We start from the raw sequence: 15,239 nt of genomic DNA on the forward strand, positions 1-15,239 counted from the left end.
TTTGTTTATAACTAGTCAAGACCCTTGCCTCAAAGTCTAAACCGGTTTCAACTCAATAAAAATCACGAGTATGTGCATGGCGTAAAATTTAAAGAAGTTTTCAGTTTCAGACGCTCACACCTTTAGTAATAACTACTGCGTGTGATCATGAAAGACGGAGAGTAAAAATGAGGGCTTGCTCCTCCTCGAGAGTTATAAGTAGTGTTGGGAAAATTAATCTAAATTGGAGAAACGACTGTTTTTTTCTAAAATTGGTATCGGTATCGATAAAATAAGGTTAAATTTTCGAGGTGACAATGACTTATATTTGAAGGCGATAATAGCAAAGAATCACAAGATGATTTATGCATGCAAATCAAAAAGGAATTATCTTCCTGTAGATCTGAACACAACAATCGTCAGATATATGGACTCTATGGACTTTTAAACCATATTATATATTTTTAAGGTGTGCCTAATCTAAATAGAGCTACCTCTATCAAAGATAACTAATATAGGACGCAACCTCACTATAAACTCTCACACTATTTCTGCAAATACAACCACAGAAAATAAAGTCAAATGTAAACTAAAGCTCGCTACCTGATTTCATAAATAATAAAAGTCAGGAATGTCCCTATAGCGAAGATGTATATATTCTATACGTCGATTAGAGCCATCTTTTAAAAAGTTTTAAATCTTCATGCATTTTTAAATATCTGGAGAAAACTTCATTTTTTATTAATTTATTTTTTTGTAATTTTGAATAACTCTATAATTTTATCCATTTAAAAAAATAAAGGCTATTGAAATAGGAAGGGCCGATTACACTTATCCTTCAAATACTAAGCAACGTCGAATGCGGAATTCCTTAAAATATACCTCCATGACCTTACGCCGTCCAATAGAGATATGTAGCTTCTTTGCATAATCAGAAATGTTATATATACCAGGTGTCCACAAATATGGGGATCGCTTTTTTGTAACTGATCAAAGCATTGGATTTTTTAAAAATCCCTTATTCCAAATTCACAATAGCATATTTAACTAGTTAAAAAAAACTGAAACACTCAAAATGAAACTAAAAACAAGAAAAACGAAGCAAATGAACATGAAGTATTAGAGGCATTAGAGGAACTTGGATTCGAGGATAAAAAGTATATCACTGGGAAATATACTTCTAAAGTGTAATTTATACGCTGATGAAGTCTCCATTTTCTGTCCAGGCTCCAGAGCGGAAGTAACAGAATCCCTTCGTACAATCTTGGATAAATTGGGAAAAAATAATTTACAGTATGGACTATCGGTTAATATAGGAAAGACGATGATCGTTACCAATTGTGAGGAAGATCTGAGGCCACAATTTGGAAAATTCAAATTGGTCTCAAAAGCAACCCTACTTGGGTTCGAAGTGTCCACGTCCGCTTTGGGAGTCTTAAAAGGAAACGAAGAAGAGGATGCATATATACGCGAATCGAAGAATGGGGCATCAGATCACTAAACATATAGGCTTTGTGGAAAGTGTTGAACTTACATGGTTTAGAAAATTGAAGAAAAGCAGTGATTTCTGGGAGTTGAGGATCAAGGGTGAGTTCAATAAAAAAAATGGTCATGATCTGATTGACAGATTATTTATGGGACCATCTGAGTTATTTGGGGTGATGAAAAAATGTGGTCAATATTGGAGACAGATGAGTAGGTTGTGGGATTCCATTATGAATAACATTCTACATACCATGAGCTCTAACAAACTTCCTAACTTTAATCCAAGGTTGAGAAGTCGGGACAAGTTTTTAAGGGAAGGAGGACTAACTTCTGTTGGTCAATACCTTTCTCGTGGAGATACAGAGCTAGGCAATTTCCTTCTAATAAGTAGAACCAAGGGATAAGTATCATGCTGCCGTTCCAAAACCAGTAGGCTCGATCCTTCAACAGCCTTCTTCAAATCAACGGAAGTACTCTCTAATAGTAGAATAAGATCTGCAATAAACGGTGAAAACAACAGAATATTGTCTCTTATCGTCAAGAGAAGATTAGAGAGACTGGACCTGAAAGAAATGGTAAAGGTATTAAATCCAAAAACAATATTGAAAAACTACTTAACAGATTCCCATAAAAATGGTAAGGATACCCATTGCCACCTCTTTTTATTTACTAATAAGTCAAAACAAATGGCTGAGTACTCGGAGCTTTAGATTGGATTGTAGCAATGTCTTCAAAATACAAACAGAACCTGAAAATTTAATATACTATCTCTAAAGTCCAAGGGATAATATATTGGGTTAAAAATAAAATCTTGCCAATTCCACCGAGTCTGGAAGAGTATGTACTACACTCAATGGAAATACTAGAAGCTGGCTCTGCCCAGTTAGAGATAACAGGAAAATGATGTATTATTAGCTATAAAGCTTACCGACAGACCAGGAAATTACATAGACCAGAGGGATCCAGGATGGCTCTTCTTTCTTATTAAAGAATTAAATAAATACAACAAATACACTATAACTACAACACAAATATAACTTCAACTATCTGGTTCCTCTATTTTCTTTCGGACAGAAACAAACTTTATTTATAAATCATACTTGATGGCCGATTGGTAATTTCGAACATACTTATAGGATATATCAATGATGATTTTTTAACATTCAACTTCTTAAAATTTAGAAGATATAGAAACTTTCCTTCTCCGAAATATAGCTCTAACTTAGTACTATTCAATCAAAATATATTACCAGGAAAATGTAAAAAAAAAAAAATCAATTCGCAGATTATAGCTGAAAAAAGTCAATTGATGTCGCCGGCAGGTTTGGGATCTTCCACAGCAATGTTTACACTCCCATGGATATCTAGGACGGTCGATTGAAAAGTTCGAGAGATGGCACTACTGACGCGTTTTTAGGTTATACTTAGATAATAGCATCTTTTGGAAGAACACACACCAACTTTCAGCAAGATAAAGCTATTTCTTTATGTTTGGCATTTGTTTGAATCGAGGATGTGGAGTGATTTTAAAAAAAATGACGAAAAATAATTTCGGTTGTTGATTAAACATTATTTTATAAAAGACAAAACACCATCATGAGACTTAAAAGAAGATTGATAAACATTATGGGAACCTTCGATTACAACAGTTTATAAGTGCTTTCAAAATTTTCAGAGTGGCCAGATGGACACAAGTGATGTTGAATGTTCTTGAGGCCATGTTGAGGTTTCTATGATATGGTGATGGATAACAGAAGAGTGAAGGTGCGTGAGATTGCTAGTGATTTCGGCATTTCGAGCTGGAACCCTCATTTCCATTAATTTTGCGTGTACATATGCCGCCATTTGAGCTGGTACATTGTTGTGATGAAAAATGTGTTATTCTTAGAGGACAATCGTGGGCGTTTTTCCTGCAGTTCAGTTTTCGAGGAATAATATGCACCTGTAACAGTTTTACCCTTTTCCAGATAGTCAATGAAGATTATTCTTTTCGAATCCAAAAGACAATCTCCATAATCTTTCTGGCCGATTCCTCCATTCAAACGAATGCCAATCATAAAGAAATAGACCGATCTTTCGACTTTCACTCGAACTAAAAAACTTATTAGTTATTGCCTTCAGGCTTTCTTGGCTACGTTTTGTAAGGATTTGTCGTTCCAAATATGCCTTGAATGGTGTTAAGGTTGGTGTGTACATAAGTTTTCTCAAGATGGAAGTACTTGTATAACATGATTTAAGTCTAAAAGGGACGAGAGGACGTTTACCTAAAATGTTTGTTCCAAAAATAGATTAATAAAAGACCAAAGCTATTTTCTTTATTAGACAATCTGTCAAGTTAACATCCGCAGCAATATCGGAGTTTATGGTACACACAAAAAAAACACTTTTTGTTCATGCAACATGTAATTAATATCTCCCATTCTAAAGATAATTCAAACTTTTTAACTATTTCAGTAACATCATCACAAAAATTTTAAAACTCTTTGATAATACTATAAAAACATCCGAAAGTCCTAAATGTGGGCTTAGGTAAAATTCCACGAGATTATTTTTGGACCGCTTCAAGACCGGACCGAAGAAATGAGGATCGACACAAACCTAGTATAAGTATTAATTTTCACATATAATTAACTTTATCCAAGAGGTATTTTTTTTTAGTAGTAATCAGTTAACACTTATTTACATAATTGAAATGATTAACTTTCCTAAAACAAAACTTATTTGAGCTCTAAACCTACATTGTAAAAAGTGATTTGCATTAATCATTTATATCAATAATATATGTATTTAATATTCCTAGAATGAAATTTTCATTATTTTTTTTAAAATTAAATATGGTTTTATAATGGCGTGACCAAATAATAGTATAATCAAACAATACTAACTATTCTTAAGCATACTTATAAATATGACCAGACAGAATGCTAAAAATAAATATCGAAAATAAACATGGTAATTCTAACAATTCAAAGAATCTTTTGGAGCTTTAGATGTCATCACGTTTCGTTAAATTAGCTCCGAGCAGCCATTAGAAGAAGATAATAAACGCAAATTCTACTTTGTATATAGCAAGGACATATAAGATGGAATGACTACCGTGTGGATTCCTCAATTCAACTCTGAGTTCAACAAGGACATACAATTAATGAAGGTTGAATAATCAAAATTCGTACATGTCGAGAAAATGACACTTGAACGTGATCAACAAATTTCCATTCGCGCACTCCAAGCAGTTGAGTGTCTCCGTCTATTCCGTCAGTAAGTCTGAAACGTTGTAGAGAAAGCAGGGCTTTATCAAAAAGGCCAAACTGGACCCGGAGGAGTTAAAGATAGCAGGCTAATCCCCTCAAGTCCATGAGGGCTCATGCAAGACATCTCAGTGTTTCACACCAGTCTGCCCAAAGAGCCATCAAAGAAGTGTGTGGAAAGAGCCTTGTGAAGGGTGAAGCGTCCACTTTTGACACCAGCAATGAAAGAACCCCATCTCCTCTGTTGCAAGACTCTTTTGAATGGTTCTTTTGAGGTCTTTTGAGCATGTTAAAAAAGAAACCGAAAATCAACATGGGCAACCTTGACCATTTGACAGTTGCTTAGGAGAAGAGCAGTTTAGCTGTCATGACCTTATAACAAATCAACTGCAAGTAACCATGATAGGAAGGAAATAAAACACCAATCTTACTTTGTGTATTGCAAGGACATATAGGGTGAAATGACTCCGCTTCGGATCCTCAATTCTACTCTGAGTCAAACAAAGACTTAAAGTTATAACACTTGAGTAGCAAATTCTTAGTGTTACTCTCCGTGTTTCATTAAACTAGCTGCGAGCAGCTATGAGTTGTAGGATATTAACACAAGCCCCTACTCCGTATATAGCAATGATACGGAAAAGCTGGAATTACTCCGATGTTGATCCTCAATTCTACTATGAGTTCAACTAGAACTTGTAATTATAACTCTCTGCCATTCATAAACTAATAGTTCATCATTACACTTTATAATTTATACGTATAATATGTTCTCTCCTCAAGAATGAATGAACAATGAAAACGGCTTTAGAAAATAAACATATATTCAGGTAGCAACTACAAAAAGCTTTTATATTATTATTATTATTTTCGTTTATGATAACGATTTTAGTAATATAAACTAAATTTGCCCAGCTAAGTAATTGCTAAATATAATACTATAAGTATCAAGGAACCAATTGATGATTTTTACCATGATATCTTATACCCAGTGCTCAACAGAATCTGTCCTGCCGATATGTAAAAATAAAAGAAACTGAACATCGTTATCCTCACAATTTGAAGAATATTTGGGAGAAGTGTAAGCTGACATAGCGTTTTGTTAGATTAAATGAAAGCAGCTAAGAGATTAACCAAAAAACACAAACCTTACTCCATATCTAGCAACGATTAAAGGTAGGAATAGTGACGTAACTCGTTTAGTATTTTTAAGCTGACCCTTTTTTTTGGAATTTGTAATCTGTACAATGAATTTTATTTTCCTTTGTAGTTGTCATTAGTCTTGTGTTAGTCCTTCTTTATTCGGTCCAGTCCAGTCTTAGGACCGGTCCTATAGATCATAAGGACGGTCAATCATTGGGATCATAGTCCTCAATTAATCAGTTGTTTATCTTTAACATGCCCAAAATATACAAGATTTTAATCACTAAGCAGGAATTACAACGACATCCACTTTCTATTTTACTCTGATTATAATTATATATAGAAGATACATTTATGCAATAATATATGTAAGAGGGTGAAACTTACCGGGGCTAAATTGCACAGGGGGATACTTCCAGTCACCAACTCAGTTCATATGTTGGGAGGATTGGGCCAAATGGAAAAACTAGGGATGACTTTTTGAAACAAGTTCATTGTAAGTATTTGTAGCAGTAGTTCATTTTCCCCCTCAGAACCCTATAACGGGTAGCCAATATTAACAAGGATATTAATTAAGTAGTATCATATGTGAACACAAACTCTACTGTACATTTTTAAAATGTCAGCAACGAGAGCAATCATATAAAAACCTCAACAATATATAATATCGTATTGAAGTTCAGAGCCTATCATTAAGGGAGAGTTCAGAGAGTTATTTTCCTCTGAGAGTATTGACACATCAAATGCAATTTGAAACCTCGTAGACGTTGAGCTTTTCTTTCTGAGGCATGCAAATTAACTTTGGACGTATATGCCAATTTAAATTCTTCAACAGGCACCAATTATCCATCCGATAACGCATTACCCATTACTTGCACATAATCATCTTTGTACCTAGGATTCTTCCTAAATTTATGTTCCAAAGAATTAAACCGTTTTAAGGCAACCTTTCTTGTATTTCCAATGGGTAGTATTATGTGTTTAATTGAAATAGTACAACATTCACCAAATCCTGAGATACGTGAAACAAATTTCCTGCTTGTTTTGGATGGCATTGTATTTTACCACATATGACCCATCCAAATCTAAAATGTCTGGCCAAGGGTTCATTTGATTCGCCAAATATCGCAGGAGCGGAAAAAACAAATTGTGACATCCGCCTCAATGAGAATATCTATCTTTCCGGGTTGATCTATACGGTTGGCATTGTTTAGATTATTAAGACCAAGGTATGTAATTGCAATTAAAGGTATCACGAGTCTATAGTCAGATATCTTATTAACTTCATAATCTTTCATACCTATTAGCGCTCCATCCCATACCATGAAAAACATTTCATATCCATAATAATTTTTAATTTCATTCTCCATATTAGCTACTCCACTAATTGACATCGATATCTTCAATCCATTTAACCCTAATGATCTGACGATTCGAGTAGTTATCAAGCTAATTTGAGACCCAAAATTGAATAAAACACGGTGAGGTGCGTTCCTTCTTTAAAAGACGATCTCAGTGCGTACCGTCATCAATAAAGTTGATCTTGTAGTACCCATGTGTCCCACGTTGATTTCACTTTTGGTAGATACTGAATTATCTTTAAGAAGGAGAGAATTATGCCTTCTATTACAAGCCACACAAGTATCTTTGTATAAGCAGTTTTGTGCGTTATGCCCTCTCCCCAGACAATAAGAACAGACTCAAAATGATCTTACCTGAACTTCTCGATTCGAAATACTTTTATTTAAGAATATTGGGCATTGTTATAATGCATATCTTGTATTATTACAATTTTGGTATACATCTTTCATCTTCACGACTCCATTGGAGAATTTGCCTGTTCCCGTTAGTGTTATACGTAGGAACAAAGTTACAGAATTCAACTACCTTAGCAGTAATCAAAATGTGCCCCAAAAACTCAAAATTATTTACATCTTCTTTTTTATGGACATTAACATGCTTTTCCCAACAATCACGAAGCAGCCTAAAACTTTGTTTACTAAGATAGGCATTATAAACTGACAGGCAAAGATTCATCTACATCAACACCATTACCCCTTAAGGCTCGTTTTAAGTTTAATATATCATCATGAAATTGAAAAAGGTAATTTGCATAATTCTTGACAGATAGTAAACCCGTATTTTAAGGACCTATTTTGAAACTACAGAGCGTCAACTTCAATACGAATCTATTAATGTTTTCATATCTACTTCATGACTTTCTTCAGGGATTGAAAGCGCTGATATCTTGTGCAAAGCCATCGTCCTTTAAACAAGATCTCAAGTAAGTTCACTTAAATATTGGTTTTAATTCTTGGTGATCTATAATAGAACGTTCCAAAAAGAAAACTTAACCAAATCTCTATCAAATTTAGGAAGTTCTAACTACGGAAAATGATGTAAATTACTCTGTTTCAATGTTGCCCCATCGCAATTCAATGTCTTCAATTTGACATCATTATCTTTAATTTTACATAAAGCTAAGTTACATGCAAAATTAACTTCACGAAATTTCCTTGGAATACTTTTTTTGTCCCTCAAATAACGATTTTCATCCATAAACAAATAAACTAAATAAAGCATATATATCCATCAAATTGTCAAATTCTTCTAAAGTATATTTTTGACAATTTTTTAAACCTAAATAATCGACGTTTTCAATATCTATTTCATTGTACAAATCCCCAATGGACGTTTCAAAACTCTGTGTGAACCCTTTTAGAGTTCCTATAGAAATTTTAGTCCTAATTTTCGACGGTATTTTACAAATTAACGATAAATATAATATCCAATGATATTCAGCTCGAAAGACTATATGTAAGACACCAATTCTCCTTTCCAATTAGTTTTTTTTTCACAACGAATGACTTTTTTTTAGAAAACCATTCCTTAAATTGATTGGGTTGGGAAGAGGGGGCTAATTTTTCCCCCATAGAAGTGATTTCTTTAAATTTCTCCATTTTTGGGGGAGGGCTACAGCCCCCCCTGCGGACGCCCTGTAGAATGATTATGAACAATACAACGAATGCCGAACAATAAATAAATAAACAACTCCACACACATTTTTGATGACGCACCAGAAGCTCTGGAAGCTCGGATGGAACGTTCTTATGTATCCACCCTGCAGCTCCGACCTGGTAGCAAGTGATTACCATGCGTTCCTGTTATGGGCAACGCGTTTGTGCTTCAAATGAAACAATTTATTAAATTGTTTTTTGATGCCGGAACAAAGAAGTATAGATACATTTTTATTAGATATATACAAAAAAAAACCTAATTAAACAATATTAATATTTAGGGGGTTTGGCCGTTTTTTCTGTAAAACAAAGCACTGTGTATTGGATCGTTTCCTGTCTCCTCAGATATTAGTAACCATTTTGAGACCTTAAATTCCTCCAACTGAGATTTTATCGATGCCATTACAAGACACACCTTATCCACTGTTTCGTCTTCAATGATCTTTTTGTGGATTTTTTGTAGGTGGATATCTTGAATGTGCATCAGCTGTTTTATTACTTGTGCGAATTCTATAGCAGCATTATTTGTTTCGGGACGAAGTATCTCATATTTGTTTTTTCATATAGAGTCATGTATCCCAGGAGCTTCACCAGGGTCTTTAACCAGGAGTAGGTTGTTGAATCGTGGAGTAAAGTATCTTGTTTACTATAAGGGTCATGCCACACCAAGCATTTCTCCCTTTATAGGTGAGTATCTTTCTTTAGCCCTGGATAAAAATATTTTCCCTGCTAGTGTAATATTCCAGCCATTCACCCATTTGACCAATATGTTCTTAAACAGGTTTTTTTGTTTTAGTCGAAAATGGTTACACCGGCTTTGATTGCTTCAATTATATTTGTTTTTGAGTCATTGAATGCTCTCTCAAACTCTTCGTTCCATTTGAAACCGGCTTGCAGGCTTAACAAGGGCTTAAATGGTGATACCGAATCCCTTAATTGAGTATAATCTGCTTATTGGTTAACAAAGCCAAACCATGATCGTATATATGTGATAATTTTTGGTGTGGAAAAGCATTTGATGGTAATAACATATACTTGTAGTGGCTTAACTGTGTCCTCTGATACTCGGAATCCATCAATTTTAACCCATTTTGTAGCATTTTTCCTCTATTTGATACTATTATAGATTACCCAATCAATTCTATAAGTCTTATCATTCGCCACACCAATGGTTATGCTAGCTCTAGTCATAAAGACGTGTATCATCAACACATCTCACTTTTATTTGTAAGTCAATTTTTATCTCATCTAACATTCCATCTCTGCTGGAAACAAATCTTTGCGGAGCCCGAGTATATCTGAAACGCCTATTGGGTTGATAAAAGCTGTGAGATGTCAGTCTTCCTTTCTTATTGGTATCCCATTGTATTGATTTCATGCATCCACAACGAACCCATGAAAAGGACGGACAATGGTCCCCTGTGATTTTGGAGCCCGTGGCTCACTTATGCAATGCTTATTTAATGGGAAAAGGTCTACTTCTCTTCTTTAGTTACGTAGTATATTTTTATTAAACATTTTGCTAATAAATTCTTTCGTTATACCCTCAAAAATCATATAATAAAATAATATATATAAATAATCATAATACAGCAGGCAGATGATAATCTCATCAGTATTTAAACAATAATACCATATGTCTTTCCCCCCTTCTATTCGCACGCGTTATTCTCTACAATATTATCAACTATACTTATGCAATGCTTATTTAATGGGAAAAGGTCTACTACTCTTCTTTAGTTACCGTTGTGTTTGAAAGTGATTACCATCAGGTGACACCAGTCACTGGTGTCACTGGTGGTCCACAATATTTTTTTAGTGGAGGACCATCGATGCTTGGTAATTCTTTGTGTGGGAACATATTGAATGTTGAAAAAGTATTCCGGTCTAATTTCTATTATTTTGATAATTTCCTGAATGCAATCGAAGGAGAGGTCCCTGAGCATACCTGGAGGTAGTTATCTAATAGGTCACCGCTATTACATAAGATGGATAAATTTTCGGATGCTTTGCGCCTATTTCTTCATAGTCCTCCTTTTTAGTTGATATCTGCACTGTGAGTATGTTAGATTATGTTTGGAAGCTGCGATGATTTTTTCAATAGTATTTAATAATACCAATGCACTCACGTTCATTAGCAAGGCGTTCGTCTCATTGAAAGATCGGCTCGTAATGTTTACCTTTTCTGTCTTTGACAGCCTCCACTCCTTCCGCCAGCATTATAAACATATTTTATATGGCTGTATATTCCGAGCTCTGGCTGTCTCTCGGCATAGGTCAAACGTCTTCCCGCATTTGGGGCATTCTGCTCATTCTTTAGACTATCCCTTCAAAGTATTTCCTTCTTTCCAAACGTTGGACATTGTCATTACTGATCCATTGCCTATGCTTCCTGTAAGAGCGATCTTAGCCATTTATCTACCCTAGATAAATCCGCCAATCTTGGAAGAGGCTGGTTAAGGACAAAGAGTAGCATTTGTCATCTTAATCACTCCAACCATTTACGATTATAATACTTCATCTTGTTGTGTTTGCAATCAATCACTCTTTTTAATAAAATATATGTATATCTTATGTGTTACCTACTAGGATTTTCTCCCTCTTTTATTATTGTCCTCGTCAGTTGAAGCTAGACCCCGTTCCAAAGACTATAAAGATTATCTCCTAGATTCCTTAGTACAGTGTCTATTTACTTTTGGCGACAAGGGTCTAATATAACTACTTCCTCAATCATATCTTTTATCATGTAATACTTATAGGTAAAGTTGATAATATTGTAGAGAAAAACGCGTGCAAGGAGAAGGGGGGGATACATATGGTATCATTGTTTAAAATACTCATGTGATTATCATCTGTCTGCTTTATTATGATTTTTGAGGGTATAACGAAAGTATTTATTATCAAAATGTTTAATGAAGATATACTACGTATAATTGACTGAGACGTTTTTATCCGTTACAGTAGATTTTATAACGTCACACTCCATGAAATTGTAATTCATTATGAACCTTATTCTCAGAATAATAGCTAATGAAACGACAAAGTAGAGTATTTCGAAATATATTTGAAGTTCCAAGTTTAAAAAGAAGGCTTTAATTAAATATAATCTACATAATAAAAAATATACCATCATACACTTATGTTAAATATACAAAATTAAACAATTGGAATCATATAACTAATAACAATAAATTATATATACAGAATATTGAAATAATAGATTGATCCAAATAATATTTTCTTGTTCTGACACCGGAATCCAGTTAAATATGTCATAACTTTAGGTTGCAAAACACAAACGAGACGTGGAGATTAATAAAAAAGATAATCACCCCTCTTCTTCATGTGGAAGTTGCTATATACAATTGTGCACATGATAGATATATCTCTACCGATGAGATCTAATTAATTATTAATAATAAAGTAAATGTCAAAATCATAAAATTAGACAATAAATTTACAAATAAAAAAATGGTATAATTAAATCCATCTTAAAAATTTAGAGCAAAAGCTAATTATGTAGTAATGTCCGGCGATATTACTCCTTATTAAGAGCATCAAAAAATATATTTTCGCCGTTATTTATGCTTATATAACAACATACTATTATCCTGAAGGATATACACAATTGCTAATTATAATACTACACCCAATGTAACTACCCCCGTTGTTGTGACCATTTAAGCAGTTGTTTTTGCCTTTTATGAGTTATCTGAACACCATTTCTTGGAGCCTATCAACCATAGCTAAGCCTTAAGTGATAAAAAAAGTAATATTTATTGACTATGTAATATTGGAAAAACTAATTATCATATCCAAGTCTTTAAGTGAAGAAACTAGTCTCAGACAAACTAGTTGCGAACCATCCAAAGCTACTACCCGCGTTGTTGTGACAATTTAAGCACTTGTTTTTGCTATTTTATGCGTCGTGTATCATAATTCTTGATATATTTAGCTAAAAGGGCTAGATTTAAAAAAAATTGAATACTTACTGTTAGATTGTACAAAATTCAGAGTTCCATTTCAAAATTAGTAAATTTTTTATACTTTTTACTGATAACTTGATCGTCATTTGGTGTGGATCACTCAAAACATTTTTATATGTATTTCTATAAATGACATCAGTACCAACATCTTCCATTAATTTAATGATGGTTCCTCGGGAAGGGATAGGTTTACCCGTGTATTTCTCCATAAATTTTTTGAACATATATGATTAGTAATGGATAAGGTTATATTACATGCAATAAGCATCTTTGTGAGATCAAAGTTAAAGTCTGACTTGATGTATTCATCGCTAACTTGATTTTATAGATGATTATCCATACTCTTGTTATGAGATGAGGATAATGAGTTGCGTGTAATTCTAGACAGGGTACTAAAGGCCCATTTATATCGACAAATCCGACAAACCATCTGTTTCTGCCAGGGATTTTGGAAGAATATTAACATTAACTCCCAAATCCAACAGGAAAAATATAAGATTACCACCCTTGCAGAATGACGATATATTTGTCAAGTTTTTTCTAAAAGCAGGGCAGAGAGAGCGTCAAACGATTGAAGTCCACAGTACCATCATTATCAGCGATTAAGGATTTAATACAGGTGTACGCGTCTAAAACTGAACACTTCTTTAAATTTTACGCCATGCACATATTTGTGATTTTATTGAGTTGAAAATGGTTTATACTTCGAGGCAAGGGTCTTGAGTAGTTATAAACAAAACTCCAGCAAAATCTAAATAGCAACAGGTAAACAACAGCCGATAATATGGAGAGACGTCGAGTCGCAATTTTGGATCTTTCTGCGCGGGGGAAAACTCCTACTGAAATTGCCAAGGTTCTTAACTGCAGCCGCACCACAGTTTACAGCGGATGATGACGTGGTGCATGTGGGTAAGGAACGGCACTTCGTCAGCCTCCAGGTCCTGCCTGTTGTTGCGTCCGACGGTTATAAATGTGATCTCATCTTCTTGGAGGACCACGAGAGGCTTAACTCCGAGACGTACTGCCAATACTTGGAAGGACGAAGTGTTCCCTTGGGCCAGGGCTACTTACGGGGCAGGTGATAGTTGCAGCAGGACGGTGTCAGCTGCCACACTAGCAACTTTACCCAAGAGTTCCTTCAGATCGAGACTCCACCCTTCTTCGATCGGAATTCTTGGCCGCCTCACTCGCCTGATTGTTCGCCGCTTGACTTCGCAGTGTTTGGGTGTTTAAAGGGGATGCTGTCAGGAGTCCAATACAAGTCCAAGGACCAGCTTAAGTCTGCCCTCAAGAGTGCCTGAGCCAACGTCGAACAGTGCTTCATTACCAAGTCATGCAGTAAGTTCCGGTCCAGGCTGGAGTTGGTAGAGGAGAAAATGGAAGGCCATATTGAATAGACATGTGTCTAAGACTCTCATCTTCCATGTTAAATAAATTAATTCGTCGACCACTTTAAAAATTACAGAATTATTTAAATATTTTTAAAAATTTCAGAGTGTTCAGTTTTAGACGCGCACACATGTATCAATAGTAAATACTTTATATCAAACTTCATCACGATACAACATTACATGTTTCTAACACTTATTAAAATAATAAATTTATTTATGTATGATTGAAGATTATATCATATGTTTCCCCCTCAAGATTAGAAAAAATAATGATGCCAACTTCAATTACTTCCATGTAGTATTATATGGATTGCCAATTTCAAAAAGCCACTCCCGCTTTTTAGGACATATAATATGCTAAATACTTTGATAATATGCATGTTTGATTATATACAGTGATAAAAATCCAGTGTATTTTTTAGCTGGCCTGTTTTTTTTGGAATGGGTATCTGAAGAATGAATTTTCTTTTCTAGGACATGTATGACATGGGTGCATAATATATTGAAGGCAAGGATATGAATATTTGAGAGATTAACTTAATACGTTCTAATCCATAGAGAATATGTAAAGGGATATGCATTTTACATAAACAAGGCTATTATATGCAATCAAAAATTAGTCATACTAGGAAGGAGGAACAGATATTAATCCATAAAAAAATATGACTTAAGTTTTGAATTTTTCAAACATAAATACCGAATACGTAGTGTTGTATCCACTTGAGTCGCATCTTAAAGTGTTATTCGGTATACCAAAACTATAGTGGTATTCCAATACTACTGACTCTTTTAAAACCGTTTTTAAATGTCAATGAACAGACAAATTTTACTTTAATAATATAGAAGACAATTATACATCAAATCTTCGGTATTACTCTCTAGTTTTCATAAGCACACTCCCACCTAGCTGTTCAATGCTTACATGTTATTTTCTCAAGAATGAAATAAGCATAACAACAGCTTGAAAAAAAAAACATAGTTAAGGTCTCAACA

Source organism: Lepeophtheirus salmonis, chromosome 13, assembly GCF_016086655.4.
Source record: "Lepeophtheirus salmonis chromosome 13, UVic_Lsal_1.4, whole genome shotgun sequence".
NCBI lineage: Eukaryota > Metazoa > Arthropoda > Copepoda > Siphonostomatoida > Caligidae > Lepeophtheirus > Lepeophtheirus salmonis.